The 24,085-nt window shown below is 45.2% G+C and overlaps 1 protein-coding gene across 2 annotated transcripts in view; it reads left to right on the top strand.

Annotated features, from left to right (window-relative positions):
- Positions 1-24,085, top strand: part of ppp1r16b (protein phosphatase 1, regulatory subunit 16B) — a 170,155-nt gene that overhangs the window by 94,243 nt on the left and 51,827 nt on the right. The gene's annotated exons all lie outside the window — the stretch shown is intronic.

A 24,085-nucleotide genomic window follows, 5' to 3' on the forward strand; every position in this document is an offset into this window, starting at 1 on the left:
GTTTAAAAATATATACTTCTGTGTATTGATTTTAAGAATGGCATTGGTGTTTATGGTTAGATAGATACACGTTGGAGCAACGACAGTCCTTTTTCGCGAATGCGCACTGCATCGATTATATACAACGCAGGACACGCTAGATAAACTAGTAATATCATCAACCATGTGTAGTTATAACTAGTGATTATGATTGATTAAGTTTAATGCTAGCTAGCAACTTACCTTGGCTTCTTACTGCATTCGCGTAACAGGCAGGCTCCTCATGAGGCAGGTGGTTAGAGCGTTGGACTAGTTAACGGTAAGGTTGCAAGATTGAATCCCTGAGATGACAAGGTAAAAATATGCCGTTCTGCCCCTGAACAGGGCAGTTAACCCACCGTTCCTAGGCCGTCATTGAAAATAAGAATGTGTTCTTAACTGACTTGCCTAGTTAAATAAAGATTAAATAAAAGGTGTAAAAAATATCGGCAAAATCGGCGTCCAAAATTACCGATTTCCGAATGTTATGAAAACTTGAAATTGGCCCTAATTAATCGGCCATTCCGATTAATCGGTCGACGTCTAGTACACTGTCCTTCTCTCAGCATATATCAAAGCTGCAGGCTAAAGTTCTAGACTTGCAGGCTAGAAATCTAGACATGGTTTCCTCTATTGTAATCGCTCCTCTTTCACCCCAGCTGCCAAACTAACCCTGATTCAGATGGCTATTCTACCCATGCTAGATTACGGAGACATAATTTATAGATCGGCAGGTAAGGGTGTTCTCGTGCGGCTAGATGTTTTTATTTTTTTTATTTTTTTTATTTCACCTTTATTTAACCAGGTAGGCTAGTTGAGAACAAGTTCTCATTTGCAACTGCGACCTGGCCAAGATAAAGCATAGCAGTGTGAACAGACAACACAGAGTTACACATGGAGTAAGCAATTAACAAGTCAATAACACAGTAGAAAAAAAATGGGCAGTCTATATACAATGTGTGCAAAAGGCATGAGGAGGTAGGCGAATAATACAATTTTGCAGATTAACACTGGGGTGATAAATGATCAGATGGTCATGTACAGGTAGAGATATTGGTGTGCAAAAGAGCAGAAAAGTAAATAAATAAATAAATAAAATAAAAAAACAGTATAAAAACAGTATGGGGATGAGGTAGGTGAAAATGGGTGGGCTATTTACCAATAGACTATGTACAGCTGCAGCGATCGGTTAGCTGCTCGGATAGCTGATGTTTGAAGTTGGTGAGGGAGATAAAAGTCTCCAACTTCAGCGATTTTTGCAGTTCATTCCAGTCACAGGCAGCAGAGTACTGGAACGAAAGGCGGCCAAATGAGGTGTTGGCTTTAGGGATGATCAGTGAGATACACCTGCTGGAGCGTGTGCTACGGATGGGTGTTGCCATCGTGACCAGTGAACTGAGATAAGGCGGAGCTTTACCTAGCATGGACTTGTAGATGACCTGGAGCCAGTGGGTCTGGCGACGAATATGTAGCGAGGGCCAGCCGACTAGAGCATACAAGTCGCAGTGGTGGGTGGTATAAGGTGCTTTGGTGACAAAACGGATGGCACTATGATAGACTGCATCCAGTTTGCTGAGTAGAGTGTTGGAAGCCATTTTGTAGATGACATCGCCGAAATCGAGGATCGGTAGGATAGTCAGTTTTACTAGGGTAAGCTTGGCGGCGTGAGTGAAGGAGGCTTTGTTGCGGAATAGAAAGCCGACTCTTGATTTGATTTTCGATTGGAGATGTTTGATGTGAGTCTGGAAGGAGAGTTTGCAGTCTAGCCAGACACCTAGGTACTTATAGATGTCCACATATTCAAGGTCGGAACCATCCAGGGTGGTGATGCTAGTCGGGCATGCGGGTGCAGGCAGCGATCGGTTGAAAAGCATGCATTTGGTTTTACTCGCGTTTAAGAGCAGTTGGAGGCCACGGAAGGAGTGCTGTATGGCATTGAAGCTCGTTTGGAGGTTAGATAGCACAGTGTCCAATGACGGGCCGAAAGTATATAGAATGGTGTCGTCTGCGTAGAGGTGGATCAGGGAATCGCCCGCAGCAAGAGCAACATCATTGATATATACCGAGAAAAGAGTCGGCCCGAGAATTGAACCCTGTGGCACCCCCATAGAGACTGCCAGAGGACCGGACAGCATGCCCTCCGATTTGACACACTGAACTCTGTCTGCAAAGTAATTGGTGAACCAGGCAAGGCAGTCATCCGAGAAACCGAGGCTATTGAGTCTGCCGATAAGAATATGGTGATTGACAGAGTCGAAAGCCTTGGCGAGGTCGATGAAGACGGCTGCACAGTACTGTCTTTTATCGATAGCGGTTATGATATCGTTTAGTACCTTGAGCGTGGCTGAGGTGCACCCGTGACCGGCTCGGAAACCAGATTGCACAGCGGAGAAGGTACGGTGGGATTCGAGATGGTCAGTGACCTGTTTGTTGACTTGGCTTTCGAAGACCTTAGATAGGCAGGGCAGGATGGATATAGGTCTATAGCAGTTTGGGTCCAGGGTGTCTCCCCTTTGAAGAGGGGGATGACTGCGGCAGCTTTCAATCCTTGGGGATCTCAGACGATATGAAAGAGAGGTTGAACAGGCTGGTAATAGGGGTTGCGACAATGGCGGCAGATAGTTTCAGAAATAGAGGGTCCAGATTGTCAAGCCCAGCTGATTTGTACGGGTCTAGGTTTTGCAGCTCTTTCAGAACATCTGCTATCTGGATTTGGGTAAAGGAGAACCTGGAGAGGCTTGGGCGAGGAGCTGCGGGGCGGAGCTGTTGGCCGAGGTTGGAGTAGCCAGGCGGAAGGCATGGCCAGCCGTTGAAGTGCTTATTGAAGCTTTCGATAATCGTGGATTTATCGGTGGAGACCGTGTTACCTAGCCTCAGTGCAGTGGGCAGCTGGGAGGAGGTACTCTTGTTCTCCATGGACTTCACAGTGTCCCAGAACTTTTTGGAGTTGGAGCTACAGGATGCAAACTTCTGCCTGAAGAAGCTGGCCTTAGCTTTCCTGACTGACTGCGTGTATTGGTTCCTGACTTCCCTGAACAGTTGCATATCACGGGGCTATTCGATGCTATTGCAGTCCGCCACAGGATGTTTTTGTGCTGGTCGAGGGCAGTCAGGTCTGGAGTGAACCAAGGGCTGTATCTGTTCTTGGTTCTGCATTTTTTGAACGGAGCATGCTTATCTAAAATGGTGAGGAAGTTACTTTTAAAGAATGACCAGGCATCCTCAACTGACGGGATGAGGTCAATGTCCTTCCAGGATACCCGGGCCAGGTCGATTAGAAAGGCCTGCTCACAGAAGTGTTTTAGGGAGCGTTTGACAGTGATGAGGGGTGGTCGTTTGACTGCGGCTCCGTGGCGGATACAGGCAATGAGGCAGTGATCGCTGAGATCCTGGTTGAAGACAGCGGAGGTGTATTTGGAGGGCCAGTTGGTCAGGATGACGTCTATGAGGGTGCCCTTGTTTACAGAGTTAGGGTTGTGCCTGGTGGGTTCCTTGATGATTTGAGTGAGATTGAGGGCATCTAGCTTACATTGTAGGACTGCCGGGGTGTTAAGCATATCCCAGTTTAGGTCACCTAACAGAACAAACTCTGAAGCTAGATGGGGGCGATCAATTCACAAATGGTGTCCAGGGCACAGCTGGGAGCTGAGGGTGGCCGGTAGCAGGCGGCAACAGTGAGAGACTTATTTCTGGAGAGGGTAATTTTCAAAATTAGTAGTTCGAACTGTTTGGGTATGGACCTGGAAAGTATGACGTTACTTTGCAGGCTATCTCTGCAGTAGACTGCAACTCCGCCCCCTTTGGTAGTTCTATCTTGACGGAAGATGTTATAGTTGGGTATGGAAATCTCTGAATTTTTGGTGGCCTTCCTGAGCCAGGATTCAGACACGGCAAGGACATCAGGGTTAGCAGAGTGTGCTAAAGCAGTGAGTAAAACAAACTTAGGGAGGAGGCTTCTGATGTTGACATGCATAAAACCAAGGCTTTTTCGATCACAGAAGTCAACAAATGAGGGTACCTGGGGACATGCAGGGCCTGGGTTTACCTCCACATCACCCGCGGAACAGAGAAGGAGTAGTATGAGGGTGCGGCTAAAGGCTATCAAAACTGGTCGCCTAGAGCGTTGGGGGCAGAGGATAAGAGGAGCAGGTTTCTGGGCATGGTAGAATATATTCAGGGCATAATGCACAGACAGGGGTATGGTGGGGTGCGGGTACAGCGGAGGTAAGCCCAGGCACTGGGTGATGATGAGACAGGTTGTATCTCTGGACATGCTGGTTGTAATGGGTGAGGTCACCGCATGTGTGGGAGGTGGGACAAAGGAGGTAACAGGGGTATGCAGAGTGGGTCTAGGGGCTCCATTGTGAACTAAAACAATTATAACTAACCTGAACAACAGTATACAAGGCATATTGACATCTGAGAGAGACATACAGCGAGGCATACAGTAATCACAGGTGTTGAATTTGGAAAGCTAGCTAAAAACAGTAGGCGAGGCTAATCCGCTAGCACAACAAACAGCAGGTAAAATGGCGTTGACTTAGGCAACGGGGCCGACAGGTAAGACAAACAAGCAGAAAGGAGTACCGTGATTAATGGACAGTCCAGCGTGCGTCAGCTATGTAGCCAAGAGATCAGTGTCCAGGGGGGCAGCGGTGGTGGATGGGCAGGGGGGCTGGGCTGGCGAGTGTTATCCAGGTTTTTTTTTTTTTTTTAACTAACAATGACTAACTAGCTTGTAGCTAGTTAGCTGGTTAGCGTCTGGAGGTTCTTGAGTGTGTCATAAAAATAAAAATAAGAGTAAAAGTAATAGCGATTCCGTATCACATTGGGTGAGGCAGGTTTCCGGAAGGTATAAACAAATTAAAAATCAAAAAGAGATAGAAAGTAAATGGGGTCAGAGAGTGATTGGGACGCGGTGGTACAGACGGTTAGCAGGCCTGTGCTAACAAGCTAACAGTTCGTAGGCCCGAGCTAGACAAGGTAGCAGTTAGCGGACCGGAGCTTGACAAGCTAGCCGTTAGCAGGCCGAATTAGCAAGCAGGGAGATAGCGAGGGCTAGAGAGTTAACCTTTGGGGGACGTTGCGATGGGGTGAGTCTGTTTATTCCTCTTCGTGCGGTGAGCTGGAGATACAGCGATTCAGAAAGCTCGCGGGCCTTGGCCAGCAGACGGATCTTTGGCGATGTCGCAGCGGAAAAGCCTGTTGAAACCCCTCGGACGATTATGTCGGCGGACCAGTCGTGATGGATCGGCGGGGCTCCGTGTCGGCAGTAGAGGGTCAGTAGAGGGTCCAGGCCAATTGGCAAATTAGGTATTTTTGGACCTCTTCGGGTAGTCGGGAGATGGGCTTAGCTCGAGGCTAGCTCCAGGCTAACTGGTGCTTGCTCTGGGACAGAGACGTTAGCCAGGAGTAGCCACTCGGATTGCAGCTAGCTATTTACGATGATCCGGTATAAAGCTTCAGAGCTTGCGGTAGGAATCCGGAGATGTGGTAGAGAAAAAGCAGTCTGATATGCTTTGGGTAGATGTCGCGCTGGTGTCCTAGTTAGCGTTGAAGACCGCTAGCTAGTAGCTAGTTAGCGGCTAGCTTCTGATGAGGGTTCCGTTTCTAAAGCATAGAAAAAGCAGATTCGTACCACATTGGGTGATGCGGGTTGCAGGAGAGTATATTCAGCCTGTGGTTGGGAAGTGAGATTAAAATATGTACGAAATATATACGGAAAAAAAAGAGGAAAAAAAAACTATATTTACACTATACAGGACGGGACAAGACAAAACACACGTCCGACTGCTACGCCATCTTGGATCAAGAACGTTCTTAATGTTCTTTACCATTCGGCCATCAGATTTGCCACCAATGCTCCTTATAGGACACATCACTGCACTCTATACTCCTCTGTAAACTGGTCATCTCTGTATACCCGTCGCAAGACCCACTGGTTGGTGTAAAAAACCCTCTTAGGCCTCAATTCACCTATCAGAAATATCTACTGCAGCCTTCATTCTCCACATTCGGCCAGTCACATTCTATGAAAGGTCCCAAATGCACACACATCCCTGGGTCGCTTGTCTTTTCAGTTCGCTGCAGCTAATGACTGGAACAAACACTCAAACTGGACCGTTTTATCTCAATCTCTTATTTCAAAGACTCAGTCATGGACACTCTTACTGACAGTTGTCGCTACTTTGCATGATGTATTGTTGTCTCTACCTTCTTGCCCTTTGTGCTGTTGTCTGTGCCCAATAATGTTTGTACCATGTTTTGTGTTGCTACCATGTTGTTGTCATGTGTTGCTACCATGCTGTGTTGTTATGTGTTGCTGCTTTGCTATGTTGTCTTAGGTCTCTCTTTATGTAGTGTTGTGTTTTCTCTCTTGTCGTGATGTGTGTTTTGTCCTATATTCATTTTATATTTTTAATCCCAGCCCCCGTCCCCACAGGAGACCTTTTGGTAGGCCGTTATTGTAAATACTAAGAATTTGTTCTTAACTGACTTGCCTAGTTGAATAAAGGTTAAAAAATGAATAAAAGTTGTACTCTATTATCATAGTAGTAGTAGTGCTATAGTAACATAGTAGCATTCATAGTGGTAGTACTGTGGTATCATAGTAGCATTCATAGTAGTAGTACTATAGTATCATAGTAGTAGCACTATAGTTTCATAGTAGCATTCATAGTAGTAGTGCTATAGTATCATAGTAGCATTCATAGTAGTAGTGCTATAGTATCATAGTAGTAGTACTATAGTATCATAGTAGTAGTACTATAGTATCATAGTAGCATTCATAGTAGTAGTACTGTAGTATCGTAGAAGTAGATCTATAGTAGCATTCATAGTCGTACTATAGTATCATAGTGGCATTCATAGTAGTAGTGCTATAGTATCATAGTAGCATTCATAGTAGTAGTGCTATAGTATTATAGTAGCATTCATAGTAGTAGTGCTATAGTATCATAGTAGTAGTACTATAGTATCATAGTAGTAGCACTATAGTTTCATAGTAGCATTCATAGTAGTAGTGCTATAGTATCATAGTAGCATTCATAGTAGTAGTGCTATAGTATCATAGTAGTAGTACTATAGTATCATAGTAGTAGTACTATAGTATCATAGTAGCATTCATAGTAGTAGTACTGTAGTATCGTAGAAGTAGATCTATAGTAGCATTCATAGTCGTACTATAGTATCATAGTGGCATTCATAGTAGTAGTGCTATAGTATCATAGTAGCATTCATAGTAGTAGTGCTATAGTATTATAGTAGCATTCATAGTAGTAGTGCTATAGTATCATAGTAGTAGTACTATAGTATCATAGTAGCATTCATAGTAGTAGTGCTATAGTATTATAGTAGCATTCATAGTAGTAGTGCTATAGTATCATAGTAGTAGTACTATAGTATCATAGTAGTAGTACTATAGTATCATAGTAGCATTCATAGTTGTAGTACTGCAGTATCGTAGAAGTAGAGCTATAGTAGCATTCATAGTCGTATTATAGTCGTACTATAGTATCATAGTGGCATTCATAGTAGTAGTGCTATAGTATCATAGTAGCATTCATAGTAGTAGTACTATAGTATCATAGTAGCATTCATAGTAGTAGTACTGTAGTATCGTAGAAGTAGAGCTATAGTAGCATTCATAGTCGTACTTTGGTCGTACTATAGTATCATAGTGGCATTCCCCAATGATTCCCAATGATTCTTCTAATCTGTATGATAAGTGTCTCTGTGTGAAGCACAGCAGATGTCTTCTAATAATAAATACTGCAATAGAAGTGGCAATGTGGGACTCTTTATAGAATCCTGAAGTGAACTCATATACTTTATACTGAGATCAATCCCTAGATGGGTTTCAAGTGGCCATGTAGGTCATGTGTATTCATTCAAACACACCTAATCGAATCCTGAAGTGAATCAAAGCACAGAGGAGACAACATTTAGACAGAGCGAGTGTGTGTGTGTGTGTGTGTGTGTGTGTGTGTGTGTGTGTGTGTGTGTGTGTGTGTGTGTGTGTGTGTGTGTGTGCGTTTCTTTCAGAGAAATGTTATGCAGCATTATCATTTATCAGAACTCCGAAGACAAGCCTATTTTAATGTCCACTTCGGCCTCTTCACACATATATATGTACATATATATACACACACACACACACACACACACACACACACACACACACACACACACACACACACACACACACACACACACACACACACACACACACACCATGTTTAGTTTAAATAATAGGAAGGGTGTGTTTAACTTCCTCCTGTGTTTGTTGATGTTTATTTTATCTCTCTGGAAGCATCTAGCCCCTTCCCCATCGGAATGTAGCAACGCCCAGTCATTCTGGAAATTCCATACATTTCAAAAGGTGGGGGGGGGGGGAACTGATAATCACCATGGCATCCCCAATCTGAGATTCCTTTGCGTACTGTAGAATGTCCCCATATTGTCTTCTCTCACCATCTGTGTTTGTGCTTTCCCCATCAGAGACAGTGTGGTCTGCTCTGGGCTTGTAGGGTGTGGAACATTTACACCAACAGATAGAATCACCCTCGCAGTCTGTGTCTTCTCTCATCATCTGTGTTTGTGCTTTCCCCATCAGAGACAGTGTGGTCTGCTCTGGGCTTGTAGGGTGTGGAACATTTACACCAACAGATAGAATCACCCTCGCAGTCTGTGTCTTCTCTCATCATCTGTGTTTGTGCTTTCCCCATCAGAGACAGTGTGGTCTGCTCTGGGCTTGTAGGGTGTGGAACATTTACACCAACAGATAGAATCACCCTCGCAGTCAGTGTCTACTCTCCTCTCTAATCGACAGTATCTCTCTTATCGTGCTCTCTCTCTCTCTCCTCCTCTTTTCAGCCCCAACTTTCCCTCCCTCTCAAATATACACAGTGGACAAAACATTAGGAACGCCTTCTTGAGTTGCACCCCCTTTTGAACAGCCTCTATTTGTCGGAGCATGGACTCAAGCGTTCCCCAGGAATGCTGGCCCATGTTGATTCCACCAACGCTTCCAACAGTTGTCAAGTTGGCTAGATGTCCTTTGGGTGGTGGACCATTCTTGATACACACGTGAAATTGTGATTCATGAAAAACCCAGCAGTGTTGCAGATCTTGACACAAACCGGTGCGCCTGGCACCTACTGCCATACCCTGTTCAAAGACCCTTGAATCTTATGCCTTGTCTATTCACCCTCTGAATGGCACATATACACAATCCATGTCTCAATTGTCTCAAGGTTTAAAAATCTTTCTTTAAGCTCCCCTTCATCTACACTGATTAAAGTGGATTTTACAGGTGACATCAATAAGATATCATTGCTTTAACCTGGATTCACCTGGTCATGGAAAGAGCAGGTGTTCCTAAAGTTTTATAGACTCAGTGTAGAGCTTTCATTAGTTGAAGCTCTTTAATTTCTAGAACTGTAGATTAAGGAGATGGTAGTGAATGTGGGTAGGGCTCTAAATTGAAATGTTCATTGGTAGAACTTAAAGTTAGGGGCACCAGAAAATAACAAATAATTAGAAACTAATCTGTAACCCCGTAGAGACATTTGTTTATTATAAAAGTTCAAATGTTGCTACAAATACCTGTAATGGAAATTTCAAAGTAATATTATATGGTTTATGAATGTAAAATGTGGCCAGCCAATGGAGTTACAACCAGCTGCAGCACCAACTGAGTTAGAACCATCTGCAGCACCAACTGAGTTACAACCATCTGCAGCACCAACTGAGTTACAACCATCTGCAGCACCAACTGAGTTACAACCATCTGCAGCACCAACTGAGTTACAACCATCTGCAGCACCAACTGAGTTACAACCATCTGCAGCACCAACTGAGTTACAACCATCTGCAGCACCAACTGAGTTACACCCAGCTGCAGCACCAACTGAGTTACAACCATCTGCAGCACCAACTGAGTTACACCCAGCTGCAGCACCAACTGAGTTACAACCATCTGCAGCACCAACTGAGTTACAACCATCTGCAGCACCAACTGAGTTACAACCATCTGCAGCACCAACTGAGTTACAACCATCTGCAGCATCAACTGAGTTAGAACCAGCTGCAGCACCAACTGAGTTACAACCATCTGCAGCACCAACTGAGTTAGAACCAGCTGCAGCACCAACTGAGTTACAACCAGCTGCAGCACCAACTGAGTTACAACCATCTGCAGCACCAACTGAGTTACAACCATCTGCAGCACCAACTGAGTTACAACCATCTGCAGCACCAACTGAGTTACAACCAGCTGCAGCACCAACTGAGTTACAACCAGCTGCAGCACCAACTGAGTTACAACCATCTGCAGCACCAACTGAGTTACAACCATCTGCAGCACCAACTGAGTTACACCCAGCTGCAGCACCAACTGAGTTACAACCAGCTGCAGCACCAACTGAGTTACACCCAGCTGCAGCACCAACTGACTTACAACCATCTGCAGCACCAACTGAGTTACAACCAGCTGCAGCACCAACTGAGTTACAACCATTTGCAGCACCAACTGAGTTACAACCATCTGCAGCACCAATGTGCAATAGATGGGAAAAACATAGTGGCGGTAAGTTTTCAACGTTTGAGACGAGCGGTTTCTATCTGTAGTAATGCTGGAACCACCATGGTCAATTAAAGTGAGGTACATCAAAGCCTATTCAATAAGTATCCCATTGTTTATATATATATATATTTTTTAAATTGGCAAACATGTGCTGCCTAAAATTCCAAGTCGCACAGCGAAATATTTAGGAGGATATGCAATCAAAATGGTCGCACTTTAGAGCCACGTATATGTGTGTTTTTGGAATCCAATAAGAACTCCTATCAGAATTTAGAACATATCCTATAGGATTGTAGAGGGCTGGTTTCAAAATCTAAGGATTCTCTTTTGGATTCTAATAATATTTTCTTATTGGAATCCTATAGGATTTTTTGACTAGGGTGTTTCAAATCAAATCAAACTTTATTTGCCACATGCGCCGAATACAACAAGTGTAGACTTTACAGTGAAATGCTGACTTACGAGCCCTCAACCAACAGTTGAGGAGAAGGAAAAAGAAGGAAAATAAATGTACGTTAATTAAATGGTTTGAGACCAAGCTTGGTGCACTAAGAGAGTGATTCATATCCTCATCGTTAACATACATTGATGTCTGATTCAGACTAAAATGATAAGAACCTATAATTACTGAACTGTATCCCAAAACAGTTTACATCAGACAGTTATTCAGATGGTCCCAGAGGGTAGATAGTTTTCTATATTCTTCAAGCCTTGTCTTAATGGACACTCTCCCTAGGTCTCCCTTGTTCCATTTATGAAAGAAGGGGTGTATTCTGTTTTCTATTCTGCACTTAATAGACCATTTTAGCTGTTTGGTGCTTTGGTCATGGGATCTTTTGTCTTCTGTTGGCGTCTGCCTGCCTCCCTGTACGTCTGTCTGCATGCCTGTCTGGCTGCCTGTCTGCATGCCTGTCTGTCTGCCTGTCTGCATGCCTGTCTGTCTGCATGCCTGCCATCCTGTCTGCATGCCTCCCTGCCTGTCTGCATGCCTGCCACCCTGTCTGCATGCCTCCCTGCATGTCTGCATGCCTCCCTGCCTGTCTGCATGCCTTCACTTCCCCTTTAAATGAATACACAGCAACACCTCACAACACAACTCTGCTTCCCCTTTAAATTAATACACAGCCACACCTCACAACACAACTCTGCTTCCCCTTTAAATGAATACACAGCCACACCTCACAACACAACTCTGCTTCGCCTTTAAATGAATACACAGCAACACCTCACAACACAACTCTGCTTCCCCTTTAAATGAATACACAGCAACACCTCACAACACAACTCTGCTTCCCCTTTAAATGAATACATAGCCACACCTCACAACACAACTCTGCTTCCCCTTTAAATGAATACACAGCCACACCTCACAACACAACTCTGCTTCCCCTTTAAATGAATACACAGCAACACCTCACAACACAACTCTGCTTCCCCTTTAAATGAATACACAGCAACACCTCACAACACAACTCTGCTTCCCCTTTAAATGAATACACAGCCACACCTCACAACACAACTCTGCTTCCCCTTCTAGAGCTTGGGACTATATGGTTCTATCTGTATTTTTGTCAAAATGTAGTTATTGCTATAGCCTTGTTCTGTACCTATATAGTACTCTAAATACACAAATTCATATTGTTAAGTTCAAAAGAATACAAAGATTTAAAAAATTGCTGACACCATTCCAACCTCGGAACTTAAAAGCCAATTATCTCTGAATCATATTTTTGCAGATATAACCTTACTAAGTTCTCACCCTTCATGTCTAAGCCAAGGACAGGCCTCTGGTAATACATTAGCCTTCACCTGTCTGAAAGAATATACCCCACCCCCCATATATAACTTTGCCTGAGCCTCTAGTGCCCAATGAATAATCTAAATACATTATTTTGTGTCATATTTTCTGAATCCAAAAATGAGCAGCAAAGCTGGTTGGAGGCATGTGATATTGACAGCAGCTTGACACAGACAGGCAGATGCCATTAGGCAGGTGTCACTGCTTGGGTTATTGCCTTTCTGCAGCAGTGGAAATGTTGAAGGGAAAATATAATACATGTTTTTCGGAGCGTGGCCAAGAAGATATCTGTGGGGATAGATGCAGAGAGAAGCAAAGATGTGCACATTACTGTCACAGTGATTGGCTCTGGGCTCAGATATGCATGTTTGTGATTGGCTGGGTACTGATTTAGATGTAACGCTTCAACACATCAACAAGACGTGGCGGGGCCTCCCGAGTGGCGCAGCGGTCTAACTGCATCACTACAGACCCGGGTTCGATCTCAGGCTGCCGTGACCGGGTGACCCATGTGGCGGGGCCTCCCGAGTGGCGCAGCGGTCTAACTGCATCACTACAGACCCGGGTTCGATCTCAGGCTGCCGTGACCGGGTGACCCATGTGGCGGGGCCTCCCGAGTGGCGCAGCGGTCTAACTGCATCACTACAGACCCGGGTTCGATCTCAGGCTGCCGTGACCGGGTGACCCACGTGGCGGGGCCTCCCGAGTGGCGCAGCGGTCTAACTGCATCACTACAGACCCGGGTTCGATCTCAGGCTGCCGTGACCGGGTGACCCACGTGGCGGGGCCTCCCAGTGGCGCAGCGGTCTAACTGCATCACTACAGACCCGGGTTCGATCTCAGGCTGCCGTGACCGGGTGACCCACGTGGCGGTGCCTCCCGAGTGGCGCAGCGGTCTAACTGCATCACTACAGACCCGGGTTCGATCTCAGGCTGCCGTGACTGGGTGACCCATGTGGCGGGGCCTCCCGAGTGGCGCAGCGGTCTAACTGCATCACTACAGACCCGGGTTCGATCTCAGGCTGCCGTGACCGGGTGACCCATGTGGCGGGGCCTCCCGAGTGGCGCAGAGGTCTAACTGCATCACTACAGACCCGGGTTCGATCTCAGGCTGCCGTGACCGGGTGACCCATGTGGCGGGGCCTCCCGAGTGGCGCAGCGGTCTAACTGCATCACTACAGACCCGGGTTCGATCTCAGGCTGCCGTGACCGGGTGACCCACGTGGCGGGGCCTCCCGAGTGGCGCAGCGGTCTAACTGCATCACTACAGACCCGGGTTCGATCTCAGGCTGCCGTGACCGGGTGACCCACGTGGCGGGGCCTCCCGAGTGGCGCAGCGGTCTAACTGCATCACTACAGACCCGGGTTCGATCTCAGGCTGCCGTGACCGGGTGACCCATGTGGCGGGGCCTCCCGAGTGGCGCAGCGGTCTAACTGCATCACTACAGACCCGGGTTCGATCTCAGGCTGCCGTGACCGGGTGACCCATGTGGCGGGGCCTCCCGAGTGGCGCAGCGGTCTAACTGCATCATAGTGCTAGAAGCATCACTACAGACCCGGGTTCGATCTCAGGCTGCCGTGACCGGGTGACCCATGTGGCGGGACACAATTGGCCCAGCGTTGTCCGGGTTAGGGGAGGGTTTGGCCGTCTGAGGTGTCCTTTGGCTGACCTTAGGCAGACCTTTCTGCTACATGTCTCATTTAAACTCGCTGACCAAGCTATAGCTGACAGTTTAGGCTTAATTTGCATTTCTGATCACATTGAGTTGGGCAGATGGTTAATTAATATGTTAATGATTTCTCTCTAATCAGTTCAGGGCGAATCCGAACTTCAATTGAGTCACACACTGATGTCAATAAGGGAATTAGGATTCACCCTGCTGGTTTCTTTCTAGTGGGTTGCCACACTCAGAATGTTCCACAAGCTGTGTCAGAGATACAGCGGCTGTGAGAAGAAGATATATTTTTCATCAGTCGCAGAGCATGTTTACAGTAAGGACAGATGCAGGTATCAGAGCATGTTTACAGTAAGGACAGATGAGGGTATCAGAGCATGTTTACAGTAAGGACAGATGCAGGTATCAGAGCATGTTTACAGTAAGGACAGATGAGGGTATCAGAGCATGTTTACAGTAAGGACAGATGCAGGTATCAGAGCATGTTTACAGTAAGGACAGATGCAGGTATCAGAGCATGTTTACAGTAAGGACAGATGAGGGTATCAGAGCATGTTTACAGTAAGGACAGATGCAGGTATCAGAGCATGTTTACAGTAAGGACAGATGAAGGTATCAGAGCATGTTTACAGTAAGGACAGATGAGTGTATCAGAGCATATGTTTACAGTAAGGACAGGTAAAGGTATCAGAGCATGTTTACAGTAAGGACAGATGAGGGTATCAGAGCATGTTTACAGTAAGGACAGATGAGGGTATCAGAGCATGTTTACAGTAAGGACAGATGCAGGTATCAAAGCATGTTTACAGTAAGGACAGATGAGTGTATCAGAGCATGTTTACAGCAAGGACAGGTAAAGGTATCAGAGCATGTTTACAGTAAGGACAGGTAAAGGTATCAGAGCATGTTTACAGTAAGGACATGTAAAGGTATCAGAGCATGTTTACAGTAAGGACAGATGCAGGTATCAGAGCATGTTTACAGTAAGGACAGATGAAGGTATCAGAGCATGTTTACAGTAAGGACAGGTAAAGGTATCAGAGCATGTTTACAGTAAGGACAGATGTAGGGATATCAGAGCATGTTTACAGTAAGGACAGATGCAGGTATCAGAGCATGTTTACAGTAAGGACATGTAAAGGTATCAGAGCATGTTTACAGTAAGGACAGATGAAGGTATCAGAGCATGTTTACAGTAAGGACAGATGTAGGGATATCAGAGCATGTTTACAGTAAGGACATATGAAGGTATCAGAGCATGTTTACAGTAAGGACAGGTAAAGGTATCAGAGCATGTTTACAGTAAGGACAGATGAAGGTATCAGAGCATGTTTACAGTAAGGACAGGTAAAGGTATCAGAGCATGTTTACAGTAAAGACATGTAAAGGTATCAGAGCATGTTTACAGTAAGGACAGATGAAGGTATCAGAGCATGTTTACAGTAAGGACAGGTAAAGGTATCAGAGCATGTTTACAGTAAGGACAGATGAAGGTATCAGAGCATGTTTACAGTAAGGAAAGGTAAAGGTATCAGAGCATGTTTACAGTAAGGACAGATGTAGGGATATCAGAGCATGTTTACAGTTAGGACAGATGCAGGTATCAGAGCATGTTTACAGTAAGGACAGATGCAGGTATCAGAGCATGTTTACAGTAAGGACAGATGAAGGTATCAGAGCATGTTTACAGTAAGGACAGGTAAAGGTATCAGAGCATGTTTACAGTAAGGACAGAGGAAGGTAATAGAGCATGTTTACAGTAAGGACAGAGGAAGGTAATAGAGCATGTTTACAGTAAGGACAGAGGAAGGTAGTAGAGAATGTTTACAGTGAGGACAGAGGAAGGTAATAGAGCATGTTTACAGTAAGGTGAGAGGAACGTAGTAGAGAATGTTTACAGTGAGGACAGAGGAAGGTAGTAGAGCATGTTTACAGTGGGGACAGAGGAAGGTAGTAGAGCATGTTTACAGTAAGGACAGAGGAAGGTAGTAGATCATGTTTACAGTAAGGACAGAGGAAGGTAGGACTACCTTCCTCTGGAAGGTAATGTAAACATGCAGTAGAGCATGTTTACAGTAAGGACAGAGGAAGGTAGTAGAGCATGTTTACAGAAAGGACAGAGGAAGGTAGTAGAGCATGTTTACAGTAAGGACAGAGGAAGGTAATAGAGCATGTTTACAGTAAGGACAGAGGAAGGTAGTAGAGCATGTTTACAGTAAGGACAGATGAAGGTAATAGACCATGTTTACAGTAAGGACAGAGGAAGGTGGTAGAGCATGTTTACAGTAAGGACAGAGGAAGGTAGTAGAGCATGTTTACAGTAAGGACAGAGGAAGGTAGTAGAGCATGTTTACAGTGAGGACAGAGGAAGGTAATAGAGCATGTTTACAGTAAGGACAGATGAAGGTAATAGAGCATGTTTACAGTAAGGACAAAGGAAGGAAGTAGAGCATGTTTACAGTAAGGACAGAGGAAGGTAATAGAGCATGTTTACAGTAAGGACAGAGGAAGGTAGTAGGGAATGTTTACAGTAAGGACAGGGGAAGGTAATAGAGAATGTTTACAGTAAGGACAGAGGAAGGTAGTAGAGCATGTTTACAGTAAGGACAGAGGAAGGTAGTAGAGCACGTTTACAGTAAGGACAGAGGAAGGTAATAGAGCATGTTTACAGTAAGGACAGAGGAAGGTAATAGAGCATGTTTACAGTGAGGACAGAGGAAGGTAGTAGAGCATGTTTACAGTAAGGACAGAGGAAGGTAGTAGGGAATGTTTACAGTGAGGACAGAGGAAGGTAGTAGAGCATGTTTACAGTAAGGACAGAGGAAGGTAGTAGGGAATGTTTACAGTGAGGACAGAGGAAGGTAGTGTGGCAGTAACAGTAATGATCAGGATGGGGATGCTGAGGAGGGCAGTAACACCTTGGAGGCCTTAGACTAAATCTGCTGACACACTGTGAAGTGTAGACTAGGTTAGGTACTGTACCGGAGACATACAGTGTACTGTACTGGGAGTAGCTGAGGTGAGAAACAGGGCAGTGTGTTTATGGTGCGGGTGGGTGCGTGTGGGTGCGTGTGGGTGCGTGTGGGTGCGGGTGGGTGCGTGTGGGTGCGGGTGGGTGCGGGTGTGTGCGTGTGGGTGCGTGTGGGTGCGTGTGGGTGCGGGTGGGTGCGTGTGGGTGCGGGTGGGTGCGTGTGGGTGTGGGTGGGTGCGGGTGTGTGCGTGTGGGTGCGTGTGGGTGCGGGTGGGTGCGTGTGGGTGCGGGTGGGTGCGTGTGGGTGCGGGTGGGTGCGGGTGTGTGCGTGTGGGTGCGTGTGGGTGCGGGTGGGTGCGTGTGGGTGCGGGTGGGTGCGTGTGGGTGCGGGTGGGTGCGGGTGTGTGCGTGTGGGTGCGTGTGGGTGCGGGTGGGTGCGTGTGGGTGCGTGTGGGTGCGGGTGGGTGCGTGTGGGTGCGGGTGGGTGCGTGTGGGTGTGGGTGGGTGCGGGTGGGTGCGTGTGGGTGCGTGTGGGTGCGGGTGTGTGCGTGCGTGGAGCTTTGGCGGTTTCAAGGTCAAATACCTAGTAGGGAGTTATGTGTGTGTGTGATAATTATCATCCTCTCTCTCTCTCTCTCTCTCTCTCTCTCTCTCTCTCTCTCTCTCTCTCTCTCTCTCTCTCTCTCTCTCTCTCTCTCTCTCTCTCTCTCTCTCTCTCTCTCTCTCTCTCTCTCTCTCTCTCTCTCTCTCTCCACCCATCTCAGCGCCCAGAGCTATGCCCTGTGTTGTGTCTGTTATTAAAACAGAGCATAGTGTTGTGAGAAATAACCCAGAGAGACCAGCATGTCTTTCTGTCAGTTATGTTGTTGTTTAGTGGTTATACAGTATGTACTGTACACTGAGTTACATCTGACCCCAGGGCTTATATATATATATATATATATATATATATATATACAGAGCATAGTGTTGTGAGAAATAACCCAGAGAGACCAGCATGTCTTTCTGTCAGTTATGTTGTTGTTTAGTGGTTATACAGTATGTACTGTACACTGAGTTACATCTGACCCCAGGGCTTATATATATATATATATACAGAGCATAGTGTTGTGAGAAATAACCCAGAGAGACCAGCATGTCTTTCTGCCAGTTATGTTGTTGTTTAGTGGTTATACAGTATGTACTGTACACTGAGTTACATCCGACCCCAGGGCTTATATATATATATACAGAGCATTCGGAAAGTATTCAACATTTTGTTACGTTAGAGCCTTATTCCAAATTGGATTAAATCGTTCCCCCCCCTCATCAATCTACACACAATACTCCATAATGACAAAGCAAAAACTGTTTTTTAGACATTTTTGCAAATGTATAAAAAAATTGAAAACGAAATATGACATTTAGATAAGTATTCAAACCCTTTATTCAGTAGTTTGTTGAAGCACCTTTGACAGCATTTACAGCAGGGAGTCTTCTTGGGTATGATGCTACAAGCTTGGCACACCTGTATTTGGGGAGTTTTTCACATTCTTCTCTGCAGATCCTCTCAAGCTCTGTCAGGTTGGATGGGGAGAGTTGCTGCACAGCTATTCCCAGGTCTCTCCAGAGATGTTCGATCGGGTTCATGTCCAGGCTCTGGCTGGGCCAGTCAAGGACATTCAGAGACTTCAGAGGCATTGTCTAGGTTGTGTGCTTAAGGTTGTTGTCCTGTTTGAAGGTAAACCTTCTCCCCAGTCTGAGCGCTCTGGAGCAGGTTTTCATCAAAGATCTCTCTGCACTTTGCTCCATTCATCTTTCCCTTGATCCTGACTTGTCTCTCTATCTCTGCCGCTGAAAAACATCCCCACAGCATGATGCTGCCACCACCATGCTTCACCGTAGGGATGGTGCCAGGTTTCCTCCAGACGTGACACTTGGCATTCAGGACAAAGACTTCATTCTTGGTTTCATCAGACCAGAGAATCTTGTTTCTGATGGTCTGAGAGTCTTTAGGAGCCTTTTGGCAAACCCCAAGCAGGCTGTCATGTACTGAGGAGTGGCTTCCGTCTGACCACTCTACCATAAAGGCTGATTGGTGGAGTGCTGCAGAGATGGTTGTCCTTCTGGAAGGTTCTCCCATCTCCACAGAGGAACTCTGGAGCTCTGCCAGAGTGACCATCGGGTTCTTGGTCACCTCCCTGACCAAGGCCCTTCTCCCCCGATTGCTCAGTGTGGCCGGGTGGCCAGCTCTAGGAAGAGTCTTGGTGGTTCCAAACTTCTTCCATTTAAGAATGATGGAGGTCACTGTGTTCTTGGGGACCTTCAATGCTGCAGACATGGTACCCTTTCCCAGATCTGTGCCTCGACACAATCCTGTCTCAGAGCTCTACGGACAATTCCTTCGACCTCAGGGCTTGGTTTTTGCTCTGACATGCACTGTCAACTGTGGGACCTTATATAGACAGGTGTGTGCCTTTCCAAATCATGTCCAATTAATTGCATTTACCACAGGTGGACTCCAATCAAGATGTAGAATCATCTCAAGGATGATCAATGGAAACAGGATGCACCTACAGTAAGCTCAATTTTGAGTCTCATTGCAAAGGGTCTGAATACTTATGTAAATAAGGTATTTCTGTTTTTTATTTCTATAAATGTGCAAAAATGTCAACCTGTTTTTTGTTTTGTCATTATGGGGTATTGTGTGTAGATTTATGAGGAAAAACATGTATTTAATCAATTTTAAAATAAGGCTGTAATGTAACAAATGTGGGAAGAGTCGAGGGCTCTGAATACGTTCCGAATGCACTGTACACACACACACAGGAAGGGAACAACTACAATAATACCAATGCACTGTACACACACACACAGGAAGGGAACAACTACAATAATACCAATGCACTGTACACACACACACAGGAAGGGAACAACTACAATAATACCAATGCACTGTACACACACACACAGGACAGGAACAACTACAATAATACCAATGCACTGTACACACACACACAGGAAGGGAACAACTACAATAATACCAATGCACTGTACACACACACACAGGACAGGAACAACTACAATAATACCAATGCACTGTACACACACACACAGGAAGGGAACAACTACAATAATACCAATGCACTGTACACACACACACACAGGAAGGGAACAACTACAATAATACCAATGCACTGTACACACACACAGGAAGGGAACAACTATAATAATACCAATGCACTGTACACACACACACAGGAAGGGAACAACTACAATAATACCAATGCACTGTACACACACACACAGGAAGGGAACAACTACAATAATACCAATGCACTGTACACACACACACAGGAAGGGAACAACTACAATAATACCAATGCACTGTACACACACACACAGGAAGGGAACAACTACAATAATACCAATGCACTGTACACACACACACAGGAAGGAACAACTACAATAATACCAATGCACTGTACACACACACACAGGAAGGGAACAACTACAATAATACCAATGCACTGTACACACACACACAGGAAGGGAACAACTACAATAATACCAATGCACTGTACACACACACACAGGAAGGGAACAACTACAATAATACCAATGCACTGTACACACACACACAGGAAGGGAACAACTACAATAATACCAATGCACTGTACACACACACACAGGAAGGGAACAACTACAATAATACCAATGCACTACCAATGCACTGCTACACACACACACAGGAAGGAACAACTACAATAATACCAATGCACTGTACACACACACACAGGAAGGGAACAACTACAATAATACCAATGCACTGTACACACACACACAGGACAGGAACAACTACAATAATACCAATGCACTGTACACACACACAGGACAGGAAGAACTACAATAATACCAATGCACTGTACACACACACACAGGACAGGAACAACTACAATAATACCAATGCACTGTACACACACACACAGGAAGGGAACAACTACAATAATACCAATGCACTGTACACACACACACAGGAAGGGAACAACTACAATAATACCAATGCACTGTACACACACACACAGGACAGGAACAACTACAATAATACCAATGCACTGTACACACACACAGGACAGGAACAACTACAATAATACCAATGCACTGTACACACACACACAGGACAGGAACAACTACAATAATACCAATGCACTGTACACACACACACAGGAAGGGAACAACTACAATAATACCAATGCACTGTACACACACACACAGGACAGGAACAACTACAATAATACCAATGCACTGTACACACACACACACACACACACACACACACACACACACACACACACACACACAGGAAGGGAACATCTACAATAATACCAATACACTGTACACACACACACAGGACAGGAACAACTACATTAATACCAATGCACTGTACACACACACACAGGACAGGAATAACTACAATAATACCAATGCACTGTACACACACACACACACACACACAGGAAGGGAACATCTACAATAATACCAATGCACTGTACACACACACACAGGACAGGAACAACTACATTAATACCAATGCACTGTACACACACACACAGGAAGGGAACAACTACATTAATACCAATGCACTGTACACATACACACAGGACAGGAACAACTACAATAATACCAATGCACTGTACACACACACACAGGACAGGAACAACTACAATAATACCAATGCACTGTACACACACACACACAGGACAGGAACAACTACAATAATACCAATGCACTGTACACACACACACAGGACAGGAACAACTACAATAATACCAATGCACTGTACACACACACACAGGACAGGAACAACTACAATAATACCAATGCACTGTACACACACACACACACACACACACACACACACAGGAAGGGAACATCTACAATAATACCAATGCACTGTACACACACACACAGGACAGGAACAACTACATTAATACCAATGCACTGTACACACACACACAGGACAGGAACAACTACATTAATACCAATGCACTGTACACACACACACAGGACAGGAACAACTACAATAATACCAATGCACTGTACACACACACACAGGAAGGGAACAACTACAATAATACCAATGTACTGTACACACACACACAGGACAGGAACAACTACATTAATACCAATGCACTGTACACACACACACAGGAAGGGAACAACTACAATAATACCAATGCACTGTACACACACACACAGGAAGGGAACAACTACAATAATACCAATGCACTGTACACACACACACAGGACAGGAACAACTACAATAATACCAGCCTATGCCGTTTGGCCATCGCTCATTCAGGTAGTTGTTGTGAAATTGTTAGGTTAGATTACTTGTTAGATATTACTGCATGGTCGGAACTAGAAGCACAAGTATTTAGCTACACTCGCATTAACATCTGCTGACCACGTGTATGTGACTGATTGATTTGGATTTGATTATGTCACCTGCATCCCTGTCCTACCAAGGTTACCATGGTGATGTTAATGTCCTGACCTTCATGTATGGTTTGAATAACGTTCACCTCGGCTCAAATATAATTTTGTAATATGATAAACCTTAATGAATGGATGCTGGGTTGATTTAATGAGGTACATGTAAGGGGTAATTCAGGAGAACAGGAACAGGTGACTGACTGCATCTATAGTGTAGGTCTACACCCTGCAAATAGCATAATCAAATCAAATCAAATTTATTTATATAGCCCTTCGTACATCAGCTGATATCTCAAAGTGCTGTACAGAAACCCAGCCTAAAACCCCAAACAGCAAGCAATGCAGGTGTAAAAGCACGGGGGCTAGGAAAAACTCCCTAGAAAGGCCAAAACCTAGGAAGAAACCTAGAGAGGAACCAGGCTATGTGGGGTGGCCAGTCCTCTTCTGGCTGTGCCGGGTAGAGATTATAACAGAACATGACCAAGATGTTCAAATGTTCATAAATGACCAGCATGGTCGAATAATAATAAGGCAGAACAGTTGAAACTGGAGCAGCAGCACAGTCAGGTGGACTGGGGACAGCAAGGAGTCATCATGTCAGGTAGTCCCTGGGGCACGGTCCTAGGGCTCAGGTCCTCCTTCAGAGAGAGAAAGAAAGAGAGAATTAGAGAGAGCATATGAATGGGGTGGCCAGTCCTCTTCTGGCTGTAATTCAGGAGAACAGGAACAGGGGTGGAGATTATAACAGACACGTGGCCAAGATGTTCAAATGTTCATAAATGACCAGCATGGTCAGAAACCCAGCCTAAAACCCCAAAGGCAGAACAGTTGAAACTGGAGCAGCAGCATGGCCAGGTGGACTGGGGACAGGCATGTGGGGGAGTCATCATGTCAGGTAGTCCAGGACATGGTCCAAGGGCCCAGGCCAGTTGAAACTGGAGCAGCAGCATGGCCAGGTGGACTGGGGACAGCAAGGAGTCATCATGTCAGGTAGTCCTGGGGCATGGTCCTAGGGCTCAGGTCCTCCGAGAGAGAGAAAGAAAGAGAGAAGGAGAGAATTAGAAAATGCACACTTAGATTCACACAGGACACCGAATAGGACAGGAGAAGTACTCCAGATATAACAAACTGACCCTAGCCTCCCGACACATAAACTACTGCAGCATAAATACTGGAGGCTGAGACAGGAGGGGTCAGGAGACACTGTGGCCCCATCCGAGGATGTACCCATCTATAGTATAGGTCTACACCCTGTCAATATCATAATGTACCCATCTATAGTATAGGTCTACACACTGTCAATATCATAATGTACCCATCTATAGTGTAGGTCTACACCCTGCAAATATCATAATGTACCCATCTATAGTATAGGTCTACACACTGTCAATATCATAATGTACCCATCTATAGTATAGGTCTACACCCTGCAAATATCATAATGTACCCATCTATAGTATAGGTCTACACACTGTCAATATCATAATGTACCCATCTATAGTATAGGTCTACACCCTGCAAATATCATAATGTACCCATCTATAGTATAGGTCTACACACTG

Source organism: Oncorhynchus nerka, linkage group LG15, assembly GCF_034236695.1.
Source record: "Oncorhynchus nerka isolate Pitt River linkage group LG15, Oner_Uvic_2.0, whole genome shotgun sequence".
Taxonomy (NCBI): domain Eukaryota; kingdom Metazoa; phylum Chordata; class Actinopteri; order Salmoniformes; family Salmonidae; genus Oncorhynchus; species Oncorhynchus nerka.